At 41.4% G+C, this 23,451-nt stretch overlaps 1 protein-coding gene across 4 annotated transcripts in view; it reads right to left on the bottom strand.

Moving 5' to 3' along the window:
- Positions 1-23,451, bottom strand: part of fhl3a (four and a half LIM domains 3a) — a 132,190-nt gene that overhangs the window by 31,669 nt on the left and 77,070 nt on the right. Inside the window, exon 1 of one of the 4 annotated variants that reach the window (XM_072247224.1) lies at positions 11,923-12,023. The exons of the other annotated variants lie outside the window; for them this stretch is intronic. The gene's annotated coding sequence lies outside the window, so the exon portion shown is untranslated. Of the gene's footprint in view, positions 1-11,922; positions 12,024-23,451 lie in introns of those variants that run through there. 4 annotated transcript variants of the gene reach the window in all.

Here is a 23,451-nt window from a genome sequence, read left to right as displayed (position 1 = left end):
ATGGCGGCGCGATGCAGCGCGCGCGGCCACTCTGGTGAATGATATCTGTTATCTGTCAAGTAGAATGCCGTGCACAATTCTGATTTGATGGAGGCCGACGTGAGAGCATGGAGGAACATCTGGTGAAACTTCTGAAATGCCTGTTTCGCTGCCGCTGCAACTGTGTGATCCAAAATCTCCGGAGGGGAAGGCTCCGAGTCCTCGGCTTTGCTTGTTGTTCGGCAGCCGGGACAGGGGTCGAAGCGCTTGGCAGAGATGGTGCTCGGTGTCGAAGGGCTGGTCGGAGGCTCGAAGTTTTCGGACGGACTCAGAGTCCGCTGTGGTCGGGTGCTTCCTGGATGCTGCATCGGCAAGTTTGCGGCGCTGGAAGCTCATGGCAGGGACAATTTCTCCCTTCTACCGTCTGCGTGAGATGTTGGGCTATCGGGACTTTGAGACTTTTTTTTACCGTGCCCCTGGTCTGCTCTTCATCAAATTACGGTATTGCTTTGCACTGTTGTAACTATATGTTATAATGATGTGGTTTTTGTCAGTTTAGTCTTGGTCTGTCCTGTGTTTCTGTGATATCATACTGGAGGAACATTGTATCATTTTTTAATGCATGCATTACTAAATGACAATAAATGAGGACTGAGTGTCCTCATAATCTAATCTAACCAGCTCAAAAATAAACCACAGCCTGTTGGAGAAGTGAAGCTGCAAATCTCCCTTCCAGGGAAGTTAACTTTGAATCGTGGCCTCAGGTATCTGCCGGTGGAAACATTTCCTCCTTTACCTATCCTGTTCAAACTCTCATGAACCTTCAGACAACTTTTTCAGCTTTGAAGTCGGGGCAGTGCTAAAGACAAGTGATGTTAAGTTGAAAAAAAAATGCACTTCCATCCTTTTCCAGGTTCAGTTCTTGATCCCTGTGCTGAGATCAGTGACCTCTGCCAAGCCTGCAGCTGAAGCTCTAACTATGCCAGCCAGCACTCACTGACTTGGCACAAGCATGAAAAGTCAAGGGAAGTCTGTCACCCCTCGAACTGCCCTGCTGATGGAGCCAAAACCGCAGGAGGGAGAACAAGCCTTGTTCGATACGTATTCAAATTTGTAACCCAAGTGTTCCGACAGCGGTCAACAGCTATTCCAAATCACCACTGAGAGAGTGGCAGCTGATAGCAAGCACTTTGACTCCAAAATGTTTACGTCTTAAAGACAACTTGTCATCTGCTTTACTGACTTTAAAACTTCCAGCTGTTTAAATAAAAAGGAAGATAGCATTCTTCTCCATCTCAAAAAGAGGTGGAAGATTGGATCTACAGCTGGAGAGGCTACTGAAATTGGAATTCATGTATAATTACTGCTTAAAATCATGCAAAGCATATTGAATCATAACCTCACAAGAAAGCAGTCCAGGTTATGCCAACTCAACTAGTTGATGTAATAAGATGTGCAAGTGTTTATGAGGAGCCAGAGAAAGCTTGGAGCACGTTGGATTTGTTCCATCGAGCATTTGAAGTGGGAGTTTCCGTTTACTCTCATTTCTGAGTGGTTACGTGGGTAAGAAGGTGGAACAGTGAGAATGGTGGAGTCCTGTGTCATTTAGTTGGAGTGATACAGCACAAGAAAAGATCCTACAGCCCACCCCAAGTCTGTGCCAACCATCAATCACCCATCTAAACTAATCCCATTAAACACCGGAGGACATTGGTATTGCTGCGTGCAATAACTGAAAACAACGTTTTCAACAAGACATATACTCAGGGGACACTTTATAATTTACACTTGTACGGCTGCTTCTTCACCAAATATCTAATCAGCCAATCATGTGCTAGCGACACACTGCATTAAATTATGCAGATGTGGTCAAGCTGTTCAGACCAAACGTCAGAATGAGGAAGAAATGTGATCTAAGTGACTTTGACCGTGAATGATTGTTGGTGCCAGATGGGGTGGTTTGAGTATCTCAGAAGTTGCTGATCTCCTGGGTTTTTCCATGCACGACAGTGTCTAGAATTTACAGAGAATGGTGCAAAAAAAACAAAATCCGTCCACTGAGTGGCAGTTCTGTGGGCGAAAACGCCTTGTTTATGAGAGGGGTCAGAGGAGAATGTCCAGACTGGCTCAAGCTGACAGATGATAACAGTAACTCAAAAAAAAACACGTTACAACAGTGGTGTGCAGAAAAGTGGCTCTGAACACACGTGTCAAACCTGGAAGTTGATGGGCTTCGGCAGCAGAAGAGCACAGATATACACACATTCAGTGGCCACTCCATTACGTCCATAAGGCACCTGATCAAGTGGCCACTGAAACGTATGTGCTTTAACACTCAGGCATACCTAGTGAGGAAGGTTCTTTACATTTAGTACTTTCAATCCATTTTCCAACTTGACCTGCCCCAAGTGGGAGGAGTCAGCCAGCAGCAGCTGCATTTCCCTCAGGGAAAGGCACCACAGTCTCTTGTGCGTTTTCTGTTGCTGCCCCAAGGCACACACCTGTTTCAGCTGGTGAGTCCCGAATCCAGGTGAAAACGGATGAAGCAATCTATTGAAAAAAAACTTTGTTCAGAAAGTACGAGAGACGATCTCTCATTTGAGTATTCCCTGTTTTACAGGTATCCAAACGGTTCGTATAGAACTTCTTGCATTGTGCTTGGACTCACTTCACCAGGTTCAGCAACAGTTACGGCCCCTCAGCCATACAGCTCTTGAAGTAAAAGGGATAACTTCACTTGACCCATCGCTGAACTGTTCCCACAACTTATGGACTCACTTTCAAGGATTCTTCATCCCACTTTCTCAGTATTTATTGTTTGCTTATTTATCATTATTATTTCTTTCTTTTGTGTTTTGTCTTTACACACTGGTAGAATGTCCAGTTGGTATGGTCTTTCACTGGTTTTCTTATGGTTGTTATCCTATTATGGATTTATTGCGTATGCCCACGAGAAAATGAATCTTAAGGCTGGATATGGTGACATATATGTAAACTCGATATTAACTTTGAACTTTGAGAGACAACATCATAACAATTAAGGATTGACTGAAAATAAAATGAGGGTCATTATTTAAGATGTAATCATAATAGTTACACAAAACATTCATACATGTGGGTTTAAAATAATTGTATTTTTCTAGCCTTGTGACAAAAGAGCAAATATCAACAAAAATATTCATCGCAATTGTAGCAAGTACACGTCATTCTTTAGACTATATAACCATAAGACAACAAAGCAGAATTGGACCATTCGGCCCATCAAGTCTACTTCACCATTCCGTCACGGCTGACTAACTTTCCCTCTCAACCCCATTCTCCTGACTTCTCCAAGCAAGCTTTCACACCCTAACATTCAAGAATCTGTCAACCCCGATTTAAATATATCCAATGACTTGGCCTCCACAGCCTTCCATGGCAATGAATTCCATAGATTCACCACCCTCTGGCTAAAGGAAGGCTTTACTTGCATGCAGGTTAATGATCCTACAAGTAGATACTTCCATGATGGGACGATACATTTGGAAAATAGAAACAGTGGTTCTAAGCATTCAGACTCTTGCCCTGCTTCTTGTTAGCAATGGTTTTTGATTCATCCCTGTGAAGCAGGGGAGCCAGAAAGTGCAAGGTTCAATTCCACAAACAGTAGAATTAGTTTGCTGTAGCACTGCTGGGCTTCTGCTCCGCTGAGCAGGGATCAAGTGTTATTTCATCATCATCGGCTTCCAAATCAAACTTCCTCTCATCATTGTGAATTGATAGAGTGAAGTAATCACTGCCAAAATCCTTTCTCAGTGCATAAAACCCTGGCTTAATTTGATAAAACACCAGCTATTGTTCTAGCCGCAGGCTGTGATAAAGCTCGAAGGCTTATTTGGACTATGCAGACAGTTTTGCCTCAATGATTCAATGTTCCTGAGAATGAATGCCTCTTTTAGCATCTTCTTGTCTCTCCGTCACAGAGGTAATAACATTTAACAAACAAAGCAGATGCAATGGCATTTCCTATGTTTGCTTGAGGTTCCAGTTTGTCCATTTTTAAATACCATTTGTCACTAAAATCATGAAGTTAGATCAACTGTGATCACCAAAGACGATGCTGTAAGTATGAGGCAGTTACAGCATCAGGTTGTGGACAGCCCAATAGAAAGAGGAGTAAAACGTTCATACGAGGAAATCTGCAGATGCTGGAATTTCAAGCAACTTTTAAGACGTTCATGTCTGGCTAGTATAATAGAAAAAGAGAACAAGTTAAGATGTAAATACAAGAGGTTCTGTAGAAGCTCGAAATCCTGAGCAACATACATGCACAAAATGCCGGAGGAATTCAGCAGATCAGGAAGCACCTAGGGAGAGGAATAAACAGTTGATATTTTGGGCCAAGACCCTTCATTAGGACAGAGGGTCTTGGCCCTAAATGTCAAGTACATGTTTTTCTCTATAGATGCTACCTGACCTTACTGTATTCCTCCAGCACTTTGATTGAATCGATCGGTCGGCCATAGGCACTTACTTGCAATAAGTCACTTGCATTGCTTTGCAACTTGATCTCCCTTGCAATTCACTGCTTTTGCCTGTCTAATGGCATCTTCTTCTCACCCAGTTTTGTGGTGGGAAAACAGATCACATAGTTTTTAAAGTATGCCCTGTGTCATGGAGTCCCAATGCATGAACCATAGCATTTCTGACCACACCATTCAAATCCACGTCCTCTACCAATCAGAAGGTCAAGACAGCAAGAGCAAGGGATGAATCTCACTTCAAGTTCCCTGGTAGTTAAACATTCCTGATTCGGAAATATATCACTATACCTTCCTTGTTGCGCCTCACCCGGCAGTATTGGAAAAGAAACTAAACACAAGGTCACTGGAGAGAGACTGAAGCTAGTGGATAGAAAAGTGGTATATTCACAAAAATGAGCAGCGGGCATCATATTGAAACCCTTTCAGAGGAAGAGGCCTGATCGACCCAGTATTACATGACATTTTCTATACTAAAGATCAAAAGACAATTCTATATTTACAATGTATCTACAAAACTTCCTTTGAATTACATACAACTTCCACACTTCCTTCTTCACACCCACACTCCAAACACCCAAAAATCAATGCCAATCAGCATTGTCTGCTTTTTCAGTTAACTGCTGTTCACAACTCTGGGAGCCTTTTGTCCAGAGCTGCATTTTAAGTTTAATCTACAGTCCACGTTCAGGTCTAACGATTGGTTGCTGAAGATAGTTGAAGTTATTATTTTGCTATGTATCCTAAGTCCAGAATATGCCCAAACAGTACTAGTACCTAAACTATGAGTTCATTTTGATTACTATTTGAGTTACCCAACAGTATCTTTGTCTACAAGTATTTAATTGTAGTTGTTCAAAAAATGGCTCACTATCACCAACTCAGGAGCAATTCAAGTTTGGCATTAAAAGCTAGCCTCACCAGCGTCAGCCATTTCTTGTTGATAATAAGAAGAAAGAAAGTGATTTAAGTAAAAAGGAACTGGAATTTAACATGAAATCAATCTTTGCAATGTGTACAGTGATTTGTTTAGTATAGCCATTTTATCTTAGAGTAAATATCATACTGTGTACAGATGATACACAGTAATAACAGAAGATACAAGTGCATTACTGAGAAAGACGATACCTTCAGAGAGATGTGCAAAGGCAGTCAGCATAGCTGTGGCCGCTATTTTTTTTAAATCGACAATGAAGTTTAGAATGAACTTGGAACTCTTCAGGGTCATTGGTCAAGGGGATGGAAGTCAGCAAACAGAACTGACAGAATAACAAGAGACAAAAAAGCTTTTCATTTTTATGAATACAAGTATGCCTGCACTTTCTCAATTGGTGATGGAATGTGGGAACCTGTTGTTTTACTGTACTGTGCTATAAAATCATATAACTGCAATGCAAATTTGTCTAGAAATATTCTGTTTCAACAACATTACTCTAAACCAGGGATAAGATCAACCAATTTTAAAGCCTTTGCTGTGAGGATTGTACTTCAGCAATTCAATACAAATAAAACAAACCAAAATCCAATTTATAACATTAATTTTGAAACAGTGTCCACTCCTTGGTAGCATTAACTATGAAGGGAATGCATTTAACGCAATATAACTGGAAAACATTTACATTTGAATTACACTTTATAATTTACTGATTTGCTTCTGGAAGCAGTTCTGTGTAATGGCTGTGAATAATAAGCAGCTGGTTCACTGGAATTCCCATGAGTAAACAGTAAAATAATGCTATCATTTAAGATTGGGACAACAATGGAAGTTCAGGATACTGTAAAAGGTATGACTGCATTGGGTCAGTGACAAGGCACAGTGTCCTTTTATTGACAGAAGATCCAGCTCATCAACTAGCTGTTGTAGGGAAGCAGCACCCATCAAAGATCCTCACCACCCAGGTCACGCTTTTATCTCACTGCTGCCAATAAGATCCTCCGGACTCACACCACCAGGTTCGAGAACAGTTACGACCCCTCAGCCATCGAGCTCTTGAACAAAAGAGGATAACTACACTCATCTGTAGAGATGTTCCCACAACCAATGATCTCGCTTTAAGGACTCTTTATCTTGTTATTTCATGTCCTTGCTATTTATTTTAATTTGCATTTGCTTCTATGCTTTACTTGATCTTCCATAGATCCTGTTATAGTTAATGTTCTATAGATTTGCTGAATAAACCCACAGGAAAAAGAATCTCAGTACTGTATGTGGTGACATATACATACTCTGATAATAAATTGTACTTTGAACTTTAGCATGCAAGGCTGATGACGGCTCAGTGAAAAATTAACAACACTTAGGATTTCATATATGCACCAGGCACCCAAAATGTCTGAAACCTAACTAAAGCTATTGGAGATAAAAGTTTCAAAAGATACATGATTGCCATATATCAATCATCTCTTGCAATATCATTCTATCTACAGTATCATTAAGGTTCATAAGACTGACAGACTCAAACAGAAGACTTTACTCTCCAAAGCGTTCACTTTCTCAACTTGAGCTTCTCACCGTTCAGCATTTCGTGGACACCAAAGCTTTTGACAGCACAGTTGAGGTTCAGCAAGCAATTCCCCAGTCCCTTCTGCTGCATGATACCCCACGACACTCCTTGCAAAACCTTAAATACTACTGCAGCTTCTCTTCCTGTAAGTGGAACTTCCAAGGCAAAAATCCCACTAACTCAAACCAGCTGTGATTAACCTTTATCAAAAAATCAGAGAAGACTTCATGCCTTGTACAGAACAGCAGAAATTAAAGCAATAATGAAGAAGTACAGTTGTTATTATCCTGGGACAGTAAAAAAGTAAGTTAAGCTCTGTTAAAAAAGAGACCATCCACTTTCAACTTAATTACTGGGTGTAAGCAGCATTGGCAAGCAGAAGGAATTTCATAAAATCCTCTCTTTAGCTTCTTCCAGATGTTACTTCAGTTTGCTCAGTTTCCCTCTTTGGTACAATCCCTGAGTAGTACTGCGACAAGGGATCCAAATAAGATCACCTTTTTAAAAAGAAATACTTTTGAATAAGCTAAAGCATGGTTTCTACCGAGATCAGTTTTGAAGGCTGACGTAGAGTGTTGGCGGAAGGCAGTATCCTGGATGTGGATCTACGTACGTTGTGACACTGATCACTGCTCCTGATGGATATCCTCCATTGTGAAAGGTGTGGGTTTAGTGCATGGTAACACCGTGAGATGCAGTTTTGCTAACAAGTTGTGTAGCCCCACTTGAAGTCCCTCAAACCTCTGCACTTCTGATCCTGGCCTATCACAGCCTTTGCTGTTTTCCCTTCCTCACAATTACGGAACAAGCAAACATTATGTATTCCCTTGCAATTTTCCCTGACCTTACTGAACAAATTGTGAAACCATAAACTAACATAGTTGTGCCTGTACCTTTTCCTGGTTTTTGTCCAGCTATTATGCCTCTTCTTTACAGAACACCTTATATTCCATCTTGGTAGCCTCCAACCTGATGGTATGAATATTGATTTCTCCTTCTGGTAAACAAATTTCTCCCCCCTCCGTTATTCCTCACTCTGACCTTTTACCCCTTCTCACCTGCCTATTACCTCCCCGCTGGATCCCCTTCTCCTTCCTTTTCACCTACTGTCCATTCTCCTCTCCAATCTGATTCCTTCTTCTCCAGCCTTTGACCTTTTCCACCCACCTGACCTCACCTATCACCTCCCAGTCAGCTTCTTTCCCCTACCCCCACTTTTTTATTCTGGCATCTTCCCCCTTTTTTCTTCTCAGTCTTGCAGAAGAATCTTGGCCTGAAACATTGACTGTGTATTCATTTCTATAGATGCTGCCTGACCTGCTGAGCTCCTCCAGCGTTTTGTGTGTGTTCCTCATCTTTACTTTGTCACTTTGTAGTTATACAGAGGGGTAGGTTGCTCTTCTCTTTAATTTTTGCATCTCAGTCGGACATCAAATGGACAAGATATGTCAGCTCAGAGAATTGGCCCAGTAGCACCAGCCAGAGAAGGACTTGCATTTATGTTGTATCTTTCTCAGCTTAGTATTTGCAGTGTTCTTCACAGAAAATTATTACTTTTAAAGTGTGGTACTGCAACCGCTACAGCCAAGTGATGCCCAGTGCAATTTATCAGCAGGAGTATGACAAAAAGCTGTTGTGCTATTGTACTGCTCCTCGAAGAGGACCACTGCCTTGTCTTTGGGTTTGGAGGCTTGCGTGCCGCAATGACCCGGAGGGCTATTCTGGCTGGAGTCAGGGCTTTATGCTTTGGCTCTTGGTAGGGTCACCCATGCCAAACAGGTCAAAGGGGAGAGGACAGACTAAGAGTGGTCCACCAATCCTCCGGGTGAATGGGGGTTCAGCTCAGGGCTAACAACCCTGACTGGTAAAACAAAGTTGTTATGGAAACAGCAATGAAGAGTCCCTCTACATCTGAGTGCGACGGTATTCCTGAGTCTCCACCCTGAACTTGGATGACTGACAGTAGTGAAAACTGCGAGGAAGCTGCTGAAATGATGAAGGGAGCTCTGAACACCACCGAGGCTGAGGGACCTTCACTGACGCCCTAAACGCCAGCAGCATAACAGGCAGTAAGTAAATACTGCACTGCTGTGTCTGTGCACAGTTAACATGAATGGTGTTTGCTTCAGTAGACCATGGTACTTATAAGTGTTCAAACTTTAACACGTTACCCAGATGCTGCTTGATGTGCTGAATGTTTTCAGCATCATCAGATTTAGAACTACTTGACTATTAGTTTCAAGGATAAATATTGAATAGAATAGTTTCTATTCAATATTCAATTCTGTTCAATTGAATATTTGTTCAAAATAGAACTGTAGCTGTTAAACTTCTAATCAGGTATAATAAAAGGGGTTTCTTAAGAGTTTCACATAAATGACAGCTTTATTTAGAGCATAGCATGTTGTACTGCTCTGGAGAGCCAGTCTAAATGTTATACTCAATTGGTTTAGGACCTGAATCTACAGACTTCAGTGGTACAGGCACAAATTCCAACATCTTTAAGATCTTTGGACCTTGGAATTAACGTGCAATGTTCCTAAGTGTTTGCTAAGTTAAAAGCATGACTTAATTAAGCAAGTACGTAATTGGCTGAAAAGTTTTAGTATTTCTTCGGATTGTTTAAAAATGATATATAAATGCAAGTCTTTTTTCCAACTTTACGATCTGGAGAATTATCAGTATATGCACCCTGACAGATCTCACAGAGTCACGGAAAAGTAAGGCACAGAAACAGGCCCTTCAGTCTGTTCCGTCCATGCTGACCCTTTTAAAGTGCCTAGTCCCATAGCCCTCCACACCACTACCATCCATGTACTTATCCAAATTTCTCTTAAACGTTGAAATTGAGCTTGCATGCACCACATGTGCTGGCAGCTCATTCCACACTCCCATGACCCTCTGAGTGAAGAAGTTTCCCCTCCTGATCCCCTTAAACCTTTCACCCTTAACCTTTCACCTTTCACCCTTTACCCATGACCTCTCATTGTAGTTCCACTTAACCTCAGTGGAAAATAAGCCTGCTTACATTTACCCCATCTATGCCCCTCATAATTTTGTATGGTCAGGTCACTCGTCTGAGTGCTACAGGTACCATGTAACCCAGTACTACCTGTCACATGGTCGGGTGGTCGGCGACTAAACCGGCTCCCCCACCAGGCTTGCCTGGTCAGGAGGGTGGCTAGACACCCCGCAGGACAAAAAACAAGACCTGTCAAAGGGCGGATGGAACCTCTCGTAGGGTCAACGGCCATCTAGCAAACACGTGCCGTGAAGCGCGGAAAGGGCATCCCTTGCATCGAAGCTTGGTCTGGCCACTCACTGCAACAGAACTTCCCCTCCGACCGTCTTGGACCCCACCATGCCACTAGATCTGGGAGGGGATGTCGAGAGGGTGGGGCTGCACAGGTCCAGACCCACCCTCTCGACCTAAAATCCATTCACGCACACGTTGTTCCTTTCTGACTGAACTGACTGAAAGGAACCATCATCATCCTATGGGATGGATAGCCAGAGAGAGAGGTGGGGGGGGGGGGGTGGAATTCTGTATACCTCTATCAAATTTACCCTCAATTTTCCACATACCAAGGAATAAAGCCAAAGCCTATTCAATCTTTCCTTATCATAAGTTTAAAGGGAAAATAGATTTTTTTTGCCCAACTACTTTAAATATGGACTTCTGTGTCCAACTTAGTATATCCCTACATGTTATAGTTAAAAATCCCAGACAGTTACTACCAAGAAAAATCGATGTTATCTGGCTATGCTGGATTAGAACCCAAATACACAATGTGAATTTCCGGTGTAATTAGCTGGTATTGATAATTTTATAATGTATATTATTTGTAAACAGTTTCATTATCATGATTTCAGATCTAAATTGCTCTTTGACAGTTATTTATTCACAAAAAAATCAACATACTACATGGAAACACGAGGAAATCTGTAGATGCTGGAATTTTTATGTGTGTTGCTTAACATACTACATTGCCTTATGTTAAAGTCCCTTCACAGATCTCCAGGTCCTGTACTCTGCTAAAACGTTTCCCTAGCTATCAAAAGCAAACTTTATATTAGCTTAAACAACAACTATTTCAGTGTAAGCAGGATTCAAATACATTTCACCCAACAACAGGAATATTGGTAACCTTTCCTCAAGGTAAATCTATAAAAATATCCCCAGCATTTTTGTTTTCAGCTTCAGAATTTCTTGCAATGGGAATGTGTCTTGGAGAGATGGGTTGCTTTTTGTTATTGTGATTATACATTAATTCTCGTGTATCACCAAGAGAATCACAAACAGACCAAGCCCATAAAATGTAACCTCTGCTAGAGACCGCTATCAAAAGTGGGAAATCAACCAATTTCCCCTTCCCAGCCAATTGCGTTGATAGCTAGACCCAAAGAACGCAACACAGAGTGTACTCGGTTACTCCAGAGACAAATTGCTGACGGTCATGAGATCCTACATGTGACCACTGGGACTAAAAAACGTGTTCTGTCAGAACTAGTTAACCCTTGACGCAGCTTGGCTTATATCACAATTCTAATATGTGCAGCCATTGCCTGGGCTTTTAAAGAAGGTCCTGTGGATGGCAGTATTTACAGAGGATGTAAATTGCCGTCTGTGTGACCAGAGGAGATTATTTCCATTGAGGAATGTGACAGCCAGTAGAATACAAGAGGAACAGTGTCATTCTGCAGTGCCTTCGTAAACCTCTGTGGAAAATACTGGCTCATCTCTTTTGACAGATCTTAAGAATTCAAGAGAAAATGCAGACTTTTCACAGATAAAACTAGATTTTCCTCACAAATGTTAGTTTTGAAGTTTTTTTTACAATAAGAGTCTTGAAACCAATTGAGAACTTGTACAGAGCGGTGATAATAATGGCTAATGGTACACATCAAACAATACTTACACAGCAGAGAAAGAACACATACATGGCGGTGAAAATTGTGGTCTTGAAACCCGTTGTTGTAAAGTTTTCTCTCCTCCTGCAGAAAGAAACTGACTTATATAGAAATGATGTGTGCTTTGGGCCAAGGTTGAAACATATGAATGAACAGACAATGAGTTTCCTGTTTTGATTTGGGTTCCTGCCAATCCCAGCTCTTGCACTATCCTGAGCAGAGTCACCCATCGGCTAAAGAAAAACTTCAAATACTGCAACAGAGAGAGGGAAGGAGAGGAAATAGACAATAGACAATAGGTGCAGGAGTAGGCCATTCGGCCCCTCGAGCCAGCCCCACCATTCACTGTGATCATGGCTGATTATCCACAATCAGTATCCAGTTCCTGCCTTATCCACATAACCTTTGATTCCGCTATCTTTAAGAGCTCTATCCATCTCTTTCTTGAAAGTATCCAGAGACTTGGCCTCCACTGCCTTCTGGGACAGAGCATTCCACATATCCACCACTCTCTGCGTGAAACAGTTTTTCCTCAACTCCGTTCTAAATGGCCTACTCCTTATTCTTAAACTCTGGCCTCTGGTTCTGGACTCACCCATCAGCGGGAACGTGCTTCCTGCCTCCAGCGTGTCCAATCCCTTAATAATCTTATATGTTTCAATCAGATCCCCTCTCATCCTTCTAAATTCCAGTGTGTACAAGCCCAGTCGCTCCAATCTTTCAACATACGACAGTCCCGCCATCCCGGGAATTAACCTTGTGAACCTACGCTGCATTCTCTCAACAGCAAGAATGTCCTTCCTCAAATCTGGAGACCAAAACTGCACACAATACTCCAGGTGTGGTCTCACCAGGGCCCTGTACAGTTGCAGAAGGACCTCTTTGTCCTATACTCATGGACAGATGAATAAATGAGAGGGAAAGAAAAGAATTGTGGTAGAGAGTCTGGAAAGATGATGAACTAGTTCAAAACTACTGCATGAATCATTTAAAAAATGCTAAGTTATGGACATGAAGTCAGAGGACAGTTTGATGTCTCAGCATTTGAACACACTAATCTCAGTCAGGTAAAACTATAAAAGGTGTAAGATATTTGAAAGACGGCTGAGAATGGTCTGTGGGAAATGACTGTGGTAGCTGCTATTAAGTTCCAGAGTTCAAGCTTTATAGCCATTGGAATCTGACTGAGGAAATGGAAAGTAATTGCTCATGAAGTCCAGATAAAAACCACATCCTTGTGGCTTCCAGCCATAGCTCAAAGGTGCTATAAGTGATTTAGTCATGTGACATCATAAGCCGTCACATAACAACGGGGTTTGATGTAATGTTCATCTCTCATCAATCTACAATGTTTCCTTTGTGTTGCTTGGAGAAACCATAAACACCAGAGTTTACTGCACACATATTTAATTGGTCTTCCCCTGTGCCCTACATGGAACGGATTTAACTATTAGATTCATGGTCCATAAGTCAGTTTGAATTAAGTCATGGAAACTTTTCTGAATTGGAGATAATTTTAAGCGACTCGTAATGGCAGTCAGTAAAGTAAGACTGTTTTTCAGGATGAGGTAATCACAAAGTTATTCTGAGACCCACTTTATAGTTTTTTCAGTGATCTTGAGGCTGGTCGTGAGGCCAGTGATGAGATCTGTGATTAGACATCGGGAATTCACGCAAGAGAACAAACTGCATTTGAACTCTCAGTACAAGAGAAATATCCGCCTCAGGGTCTGCAGATGAAGACCACATACTTCTAAGGACAGCCCTGAAGCTGGGAAGTTAAGAGCTTTCAGTAGGTGCTCCAAGTGGGCAGCAACAACTTAATATGGATTTTAAATTGTCTTAACACCCTGTTCCTGCTGGATGGATAGATTTACAAACTCTCCTAGTGTTGAATAGGATCTGTGGTCTTCCCAAAATCATTTTTGGTTCATTTTTGGACCTCATAAACTCAAATCTGAAATATGGGCTATCAAAAGGAGAATCACCTTAAGATGCAGGAACCAATTAACTGCAAACTCATTGGAAAGTCACAATGCTTCACAGAAGAAGGGAACAGCCCTGCAGCTTCTGGAAGGGCAAGATCCAGTGAAAGCGGAGTGTCTAAGACAAGAGTTGAGGGGAAGAAGGTTTCAAGGGGATCTGAAGGGTAAATATTTCTCACTCATAGAGTAGTTCTGGAATGAGCCACCATAAGGAGGTGGTGGGGGCCAAGTAATGTAACGATGTGGGTGTTGGGGTGCCATGGTAGTGTAACATTGAACAAGATGCTATTCCAGCTCCGGGCGTTCTGGAATTCAGAGTTCAACCCTGGCACCGTTCTGTAAGGAGTTCCTGTATGGAATACATGGGCTTCCCACAGTCCAAAGACATACCGTGAGTTTAGGCTAGGATCAATCGGGCTTGTCAGAGTTTGCTGGGATGGCATGGCTCCGCACTGTGTCACTGAAAAGAAAACATTTCAGAGGCACCTGGACAGCTACTCAAATGAGTAAAGTGCAGAGGAGGGCAACTGAGATTGGCAACAGACAACAATGATGGCTGCCTGTCTTCATTGATACAGCAGGCAGAAGGAGCTGTTCCTATTTTGTACAATTTCATGACTCTATGAAACCCCTGACCCTAAGAGTTGATGGTCGACAGAGAATGCATAAGAACCACCAGTCTTCTGACAGCATTGACATGTGGATTTCCTCAGCACTATCAAAGCTGAAACACCCAGGACCCCACTTCACAGAGTTACTAATGGAGGTTAAATGGATATTGAGTAGACTGTGCCTAATGCAAGATATCCTAAAGACATCATCAATCATGACTCTGACCTCTGCGTGCTCCCCCTTGGCTCCATTCCACGAAATCTACTCAGTTGAACCTTGCTGCGCATCAAGCTGAAGAGGCCACATTCCAATTAAAGCAAAGCCTTGGGGACAGCTGTTATCAATGGAGCAATGCCAAAACTCAGCATTAACGAACTTCACTCTCAAATCTGTAACCTCACAGTCCATATCTGGAAGAGAACTGTGTACCAAGGAACTGCAGTGACACTTGGCATTGAAACCATCTCAAGAAAGGACAGAAACCTGGCTGAGCTAACAGGAGAAGGCTGCCTGCCATTTCCGAGGCACTAGCGTCCTCATCCATTGGCCGAAGAGCCAATCCCGAAGCTGTCAAGAGGTATAGTGAACCTGATTGTCACTGTGTAATGACTCCAAACTGGACCTTCACCAACACAATCTTTTTCAACCACACTCTCGCCTTTGATTCTTGACCGTCAGGCAGGGGAGTAAGTGGAAGGAGCATCCTCCTCAGATTCCTCTCTGATTTGGCAACAATGCCCCTCATCTCCAAGTCTCTCACTACAAGCCCAAAAGGAAACTTTTCTATCTGTGGTGCCTACAATCCACAGACAAGTGCATCCAAGCCTTCATAGCTGACCTGAGGTACAAAGATTTCACTTATGATACTGTACACCAAGTATCTGAGCTCTGGGTCGGAGCTGACATGTTTACCTAATGCTTCCAAAAAGATACAATTTTCACTCAACACCTGAATAGCAAACTTCCACCAACCTGAACCAGGTATACAACGTTACTTCCTGTTAATAAAAGCTCAAGGTGAGATCCTGGAAAATAGGAATCACTTTCTACACCTCGGGAGCTGTCAGGGGGTATTCTGGAGTTATATGAATATGGCAGATATTAATTCAACAAGAACTGGTCATCAGTTCTGATTGTAGATTTCAAGCAGTACATTGAAGTCAGCGCTGCCAACAAAGAGTTATGGCTTGCAAAATGATGAGCATGATATGTTTGTATATGCCTCAGCCAAACAATAAGACAATGGGATGCGCTAATTGGCCTGCATCAACCCAGGCAACTGTGGGTTCAAGTAATCTGCACTATTGTAAAAAAGTTCAGAGAAGTTGCAATTAGTTTATCTCAGCGAAGGTATTTGTCCATTCAGAGGTGCCTCCCACTGTAGATATGTAATTCAAAGGAAGTATTGTCAATATTGTCAACGTAAAGTATTGAAGTCAACAATATCATTATAACTATTTAAACTGTATTGGATCACTTACTCTTGCCTTTGATCTTAAGGGTAGAAAAACATGATGTATTTCTGCATCTGGGAGACTACCAAGGGGGTCTGAAGAAGAATGCCCACTTATGATGAATAAAGACTTATATATCATCAGATTCAATGGCTCTCTGGTGACCTTGATCACAGTCACAACAGGAACTATCTTCCAATGAAGTAAGACAGCAATGATGAAATTCTCCATGGCAGCAATGTCTTTGACCAATCAAGGGCAAGGTTATTTGAGGAACTGGGCTTCACACCTGGCACAAAATTCATGCCCAACCAGGCAGCAATGATTCTAACCCTCCTAGACACTCACGAGACTTGGACTACTTGTGACAGGCATCTAAAGGCACTTGTTATTGCTGACAAAGCCTCAATGCCAACATCAACTGGAAGGATAAAGAAACCAACAGTAGTTCCTATCCGAGGGCATCATCCTAGGTACCAAATCCTTTGTGGCACTTGTTTGGGTCCTCTGGGCGGGCAATATCAAACCATATGCCAGATATTAGACTCCCGCAACAGACAACCAAGTTCTGAGCAGTAAGACATTACCAGGCAGTCTTTGGAAAAGATTCATGGATATTCTCAAAGCCCTTTTCATAAGAAACACCATCCCCATTCACTAGGGTTTCCAGGAGTCTGTGAACATCCAAGGTGGAAAAGAACGATTGAGAATGGTGCCCAGTGCCTTAAATCTACAAAGGAACCCAGTATAAACAGCACGATGAATGGACCACCTTTAACGTTTCCTGCCTCATCTATGATCCTTCACTGGCCTCATCAGTTATCTCAAAACCAGCCTGGAAGTTATCCATGAAATCAAGGTACTGCCAAAGAAGTCAACATGTAGCAGCAGGTCATTAGAAAGAGTCCACCTCAGACGGTAGAGGGGGATCTTTAAGGTTAAAGGGAATTATCGTTCATAATTGCCACATTTTCTTGCTTCACACTCTACAGGATTTCATTCACATGAGCAAACCAGAAGCAACGTTCAAAGACCAAATCAGTGCAAGTAAGCAGGGTGAAATCTCACAGAATAACCACCTCATTGTGCCTGGATTTTCTCAAAGGCAAACTGGAACCTGACTGAGTTGCTAAATTAGACCAGTCTTTTAAAGCCATCTGATACGTGTTCCTTTATATAAGCGCATTGCAAAGTCAATTTATTACCAGTTAATGACAATGCAGGGAATAGGCCATACGTCAGATAAAGTGGATCTTTTGAATCCACTTTGCCAATATCATAATGAGTTGCATGATAAATATTAACAGATAAAGGCAAAGTTTTGATTTGAAAACTTGTCATCATGCTTATGAAAAACCCAAGTTGCCATTTAACTAAACAGTAATTAATGAGAATTCACTGTTGTGCAGTAGATCACATTTAGGATGGTGGTGAATTTTGAATGGGCAGCAATCAAGATCGAGGCAAGCGAGCGGGGGGCTATATGACCACGAGCGTTCCCAGAGAAAAACACCAACAGCTGCACACCGAGGATGTCACCTCGACTGGTGATGAGATGTCCGCAAGCTAATTGCCAAGCTCGGTGAACACCGCAGTGTCGAAGTACATCACATTCTTTGCATTGAAACAAATTGAACAAATGCATTTTCAGTCAGGAAGCATTGCTGGTGCAAGAACATAAACCGGATAATTCTTCAGAACAATGGGACTGTTTCAATGATGCCTCCTTTGCAAATTTTCTACAAAAGGCTTCATATGAAAACTCTGTAAACAAATATATGACACTCTTTATTTCAGATTAGGCTCCCAAATAATCATTATTAATTTGATTTTCGGAATAAACACAACAGATTTGATTGGATATAAAACAACACAGCAGTAAAATAACCCTCCGCAGTGTAGTTTAATTGCTAAATATTTGGCATCTCCAAATATAACACAGTGACTTTCTGAATTCGTTTCCAGCAACACCTGACAATCTAGGCCATAGCAGTTAGTGTGGCTATTACAGCTCAGGGCGTCAGAGTTCAGAGTTCAATTCCGGCGTTGTCTGTTAGGAGTCTCTGTACGTCCTTCCCATGGAAAGTGTGGGGTTCCTCTGGGTGCTCTGGTTTCATCCCACAGTCCAAAGGTGTATCAGGTAGGTTAGTGGGTCATTATAAATTGTCCCGGCATTAAGTTAGGGTGGATTGGCGTTGTCGGGGGTTACTGGGGTGCAGTGGCTTGAAGGGCCGGAAAGGCCTTCTCCATGCTAGTTCGTGAAATAAATAAATATATAATATCCTGGACACCTATTAGAAAGTAATAAGGACCGGTCCTTGTATAATTATAACTAGTAAGTGCATAAACCCAGAGATTCAGGAGTACAATATAAAGTACCTGTCTGTGACTATTGTACGTCTGTGCAGGAGAATGCATAGTGTGCAAACTCCCATCATGATGAACTACATTTAACATTGATGTTTCTTTCAATTTAATACAACATAAATGACACCAGGAAACACAAGGGAACAACAGCTAAATTGAAACAGGCACCTCAATAGTGATTGTAATATGTATTGTCATTTATTATGACTTAACAGAAGGATAATTATGACTGGGGAATATGATGAAGCAGCTTGAAGATCATAGAGACTTCTTTTCATCCTCTTATTAAAGCATGTGCCATTCATTTGCCAGCAGAGTGCACTTGATTTTTTTTAATACTTCGTTTATGGATGTTTTGAAAGCCATAAGAACTCAGTATGCTTTTGTTTTAACTTTCTTACTGCCCATTACGTCACTGGCATTTAGGGCAGCAATGAAGGTCCTCTGTATCTGGCAGTCTTCATCATGTCAGTAGCTTCCCCTCGGCTTTCACTACCGTCAGTCATGCAAGTCCTGGGTGGAGACTCAGCGATACTGTCGCACTCAGATGCAGAAGGATTCTTCATTGCTCTTTCCAGAACAATTTCATTTTACCAGTCAGGGTCATCAGCCCTGAGCTGAACCCCCGAACCTGGAGGACCGGTGGACCACTCTTAGTCTGGCCTCTACCCTTTGACCTGTTTGGCATGAGCAACCCTACAAAGAGCCAAATCATAAAACTCTGACTTTAGCCAGCATAATTCTCCGGGTCATTGAGGCATGCAAATCTCCAAGTCCTACATCAAGTTGTAGTCCACTTATATATGCTTTTCTTTTAAGAAGGTATTAAAATTAAAATGAGTTGTTACAGTAAAAATAGTGAGAGAAATGCATGACTAGGGCCATTTTCTTGAAGTGGAAGGATACATTGGCTCCCACTTTGTCACGATGGTTCTCTCAAGTGATGCTATGTCTTAGTTTGGAGAAAATTAGAAGTCAAACATTTGAACCTGTGTTTGATTTTGAGAAAAGATGGGGCTCATTTGCTCGTTATTATCATTTGAGTTAATTGATAGATTTCCTCCACAATCTAATTGTAATTTTTTCTTGCTGGTGGTTTGAAGTTTATCTTTAGAAGCTTTTTGTATGATGCATGGCTCCAGGGTTGAACACCTAATGGGGGGTTTTTCCCCTCACTTTTTCTTGCTTAGTAGGTTTTTTTTTTCTCTTTTTTTATCACAAAAATTTTTTCAATCTTTAAAATAATGTCTTTTTTCTTGAGACATTGTAAATGTTGCTTACTTCAATGCACCCTTGTTAATTTTGGATAATAATAATAAAAAGACTTGAAAAGAAAGAGAAATGCATGACTAATGAGACATCTTTCCTGTGGATGCGTGCCTGTCAGAAAAGCGTGCGATAGTTGGTCAGATTTTCAGATGTATGGATGTGGAATAAGAATGACTTGTGCATGCACCTGAGGGCCATCATTCTCACTGTACCTGCTACCTATTTAACAATCTTTCTTTCATTTCTTTCCATGTTAAGAAGTTGGAATCAATCAATAAGCTGCTTTCTGTCATCATCTGGTCAACATAGAGAAGTACAGCATAGAAACAGGCCATTCGGCCCATCCAACATGTAGTAGCAGTTATATCAAATTTAGATTCATTTAAATGTAACTTCCATCAATCCTTATAATAGAGGAATTAACATATAATAATCACTAATTATGCATCTATGAAACATTTATATATACAGATATATATTTTATGTGTCATACAAGCATGTTTAAATTAGTATGTAGGTTATAAATGTGTACATATATATTTGTGAATTGTACATGCTTACACTCTGAACAAGTACACATACACATACATATTTACATATCAGTACCATATCTGTCACTATATGTGAATACTGCATGCATTCTGCCAAAACAGAAGTAATTATTCTTGTATTTCCTCTCTAGACTCAAAACATATTATGGATTTCTATAAACTCAAACCACCTGCCATTAGGTCAGTCTTGTATATTGTATTGAGTTAGACAGAAGGATGTCAAAATAGAAAAGAAACAGAAAAGTGGCAGGAAAAGGAAACACATTGCCCAGTCTCATAGAGTAAAATTTCATTACACAGCCAGTTGGTTTTAATTAAAGGTTTGTGACATAACTATTTGTTATGGAAATCCATCTTTGATAGTGAATTAAATGTTTGTAATTGCGTGTTATTCCCTCTTTATTTTTGTGGAGCATATCCTGAATAATATGGACTTAGACACAGCAACAGGAACAGAATGGCAATATACAGTGAGTGGCCACTTTATTAGGGTACATCTTTATCCCTCTTTGTTAATGCAAATATTGCATCAGCCAATCATGTGACACCAATTCAATAAAAGCATGCAGACATGGTCAAGAGTTTCTGTTAGTTTTTTTTTCAGACCAAACATCAGAATGGGGAAGAAAAGTGATCCAAGTGACTTTGTCCACGGAATGATTGTTGGTGCCAGATGGGGTGGTTTGAGCATCTCAGAAACTGCTGATCTCTTGGGATTTTCACCCACAACAATCTCTAGAGTTTGCATAGGATGGTGTGAAAAACAAAAAAAGATCCAGTGAGTGGGAGCCCTGTGGGTGAAAAGGCTATGTTGATGAGCGAGGTTGGAGGAGAATGGCCAGACCGGTTCAAGCTGACAGGAAGGCAACATAATCACACGTTACAATGTTGGTGTGCAGAAGAGCATCTCTGAACACACAAATCACTAAAGCTTGAAGAGGATGGGCTACAGCAGTGGAAGACCATGAACATACCCTCAACAGCACTTTACCAAGCACAGAAGCTACCTAATAACGTGGCCACTGAGTGTATCTCTAAATCAGGATGACGCAGTTTGAAGAGGACCCTGCAGGTAAGGTATTGAAAGAATAACACTGCTTGTTTCAGGATATCTAGGAGAATTCCCTATGGAGGGGGCAGAGTTTGGATGGGAAAGCCCCTCAAATAATGAAACGGGCTTATCACTCCAGGGGGCTATGTTGCTTGTTTGCTCTTATTTAAAGAAACTCTACACTACTGAATGTGCTTTGATTCATGATAAGATCACCCATGCCAAACTTGTGCCAGCTGACTGGTGCTGGTAGTCAAAGACATTTTCAACCTCTCATTACTATGGTCGAAAGTTCCCAAGAGCAACAATTATACCAGTGCTCAAGAAAAGTAGTGTGAGCTGCCTTAATGACTATCATCTGCATCTACAGTCATCATGGCCAGAATCTACTGTTGCCTTCAGCAAGGATCTGGATCCACCGCAATTTGCCTATCACCGCAATAGGTTTACGGCAGATGCAATCTCAATGGCTCTTCACACAGCCTTAGATCACCTGGACAATACAAACACCTATGTCAGGATGCTACTTCTGATCGATAAGCTATGGAACCTGGGCCCCTGTACCTCCATCTACAATTGGATCCTTAACTTGCTAATCACAATTTGTCCAGATTGGTATTAATAGCTCCTCCTCACTGGCGATCAACACTGGCGCACCTCAGGGATGTGTGTTTAGCCCATACTCTACTCTCTCTAGACCAATGACTGTGTGGCTAGGCATAGCTCAAATGGCATCTATAAATTTGCTGATAATACAACTAATGTTGGCAAAATCTCAGATGGAGACGAGAAGGTGTACAGGAGTGAGATATACCAGCTATCTGAGTGGTGTTGCAGCAAAACCTTGCACTAACGTCAGTAAGACTGAAGAGCTGATTGTTGACTTCAGAAAGGGTAGGACGAGGGATCACAAACCAATCCTCATAGAGGGATCAGAAGTGGAGAGAGTGAGCAATTTTAAGTTCCTGGGTGTCGAGATCTCTGAGGATCTAACCTGGTCCCAACATATTGATGCAGCTGTAAAGAAGGCAAGACAGCAGCCATATTTCATTAGGAGTTTGTGATTTGATTTGTCACCTAAGACACTCACAAACTTCAACAAATACCATGGTGAGCGTTCTGACAGGCTGCATCAATGTCTGGTACGGGGAGTCTGCTGCACAAGATTGAAAGAAGCTACAGAAAGTTGTAAAATTAGTCATCTCCATCTTGGGTACCAGCCTCTGTAATATCCAAGACATCTTCAAGGATCAGTGCCTCAGAAAGGCAAAGTCTATTATTAAGGACCCCCATCACCCAGGACATGCCCTCTTCTCATTGTTATCATCAAGAAGGAGGTACAGAAGCCTGAAGGCACACACTCAGCGATTCAGGAACAGCTTCTTCCCTTCTGCCATCTGATTCCTAAATGGACATTGAACCCATGAACACTGCCTTACTTTTATTATTTCTGCTTTTGCACTATTTTTAATTTAGCTATTTAATATACATATACTTACTGTAATTGATTTATTATTTATTTTATTTTCTATATTATCATGTATTGCCACTAAGTTAACAAATTTCAGGACATATTAAACCTGATTCTGATTCTGATTCAAACAGGTCAAAGGGTAGAGGCCAGACTAAGAGTGGTCCAGAGATCCTACAGGTTCTGGGGTTCAGCTCAGGGCTAACAACTCTGACAGGTAAAACAAAACTGTTAGAGAAACAGCAATGAAACATCCTTCTTTATCTGTGTGCGACGGTATTCCTGAGCCTCCACCCAGGACTTGCATGACTGACAGGGGTGAAAACTAAGAGGAAGCTACTAGCATGATGAAGAGATCCCTCTACATCACCAAGACCAAGACCAAAATTGCTTTTGATGACCAAGGACACATAGAGATAGAGGACCTATATTTCTGCCCTAAGTGCCAATGGTGTAAAAGGAACTAAGACTGGAATTAGATCCTCTGCATTCACCTATTTTAAATCACATTCCATTTTGCATCCAATCTAGAGAGTTTTGAAAAATAAAGGATTGAAAATAATACTGTATAGTGGGGCAACATAAAATTAAGTGTAAGGTTTCCGTCCTAGGAGTGGATAAAATGAAGCCTCATTGTGAATTGTACATGTTATTTGACTTGGGTACAACTTTTACGTAGCCCATGTTTCCCAAAAATTGGTCTGAGAGAAAAGAATCCAATACTATTTATAATCAATTGATATTTAATTATGATTTATCTTCCTACTGGGAGAGCAT

Source organism: Mobula birostris, chromosome 30, assembly GCF_030028105.1.
Source record: "Mobula birostris isolate sMobBir1 chromosome 30, sMobBir1.hap1, whole genome shotgun sequence".
Lineage (NCBI taxonomy): Eukaryota > Metazoa > Chordata > Chondrichthyes > Myliobatiformes > Myliobatidae > Mobula > Mobula birostris.
Note: the sequence above shows the minus strand (reverse complement) of the source record. Positions and strands in the feature narration are given on the sequence as shown.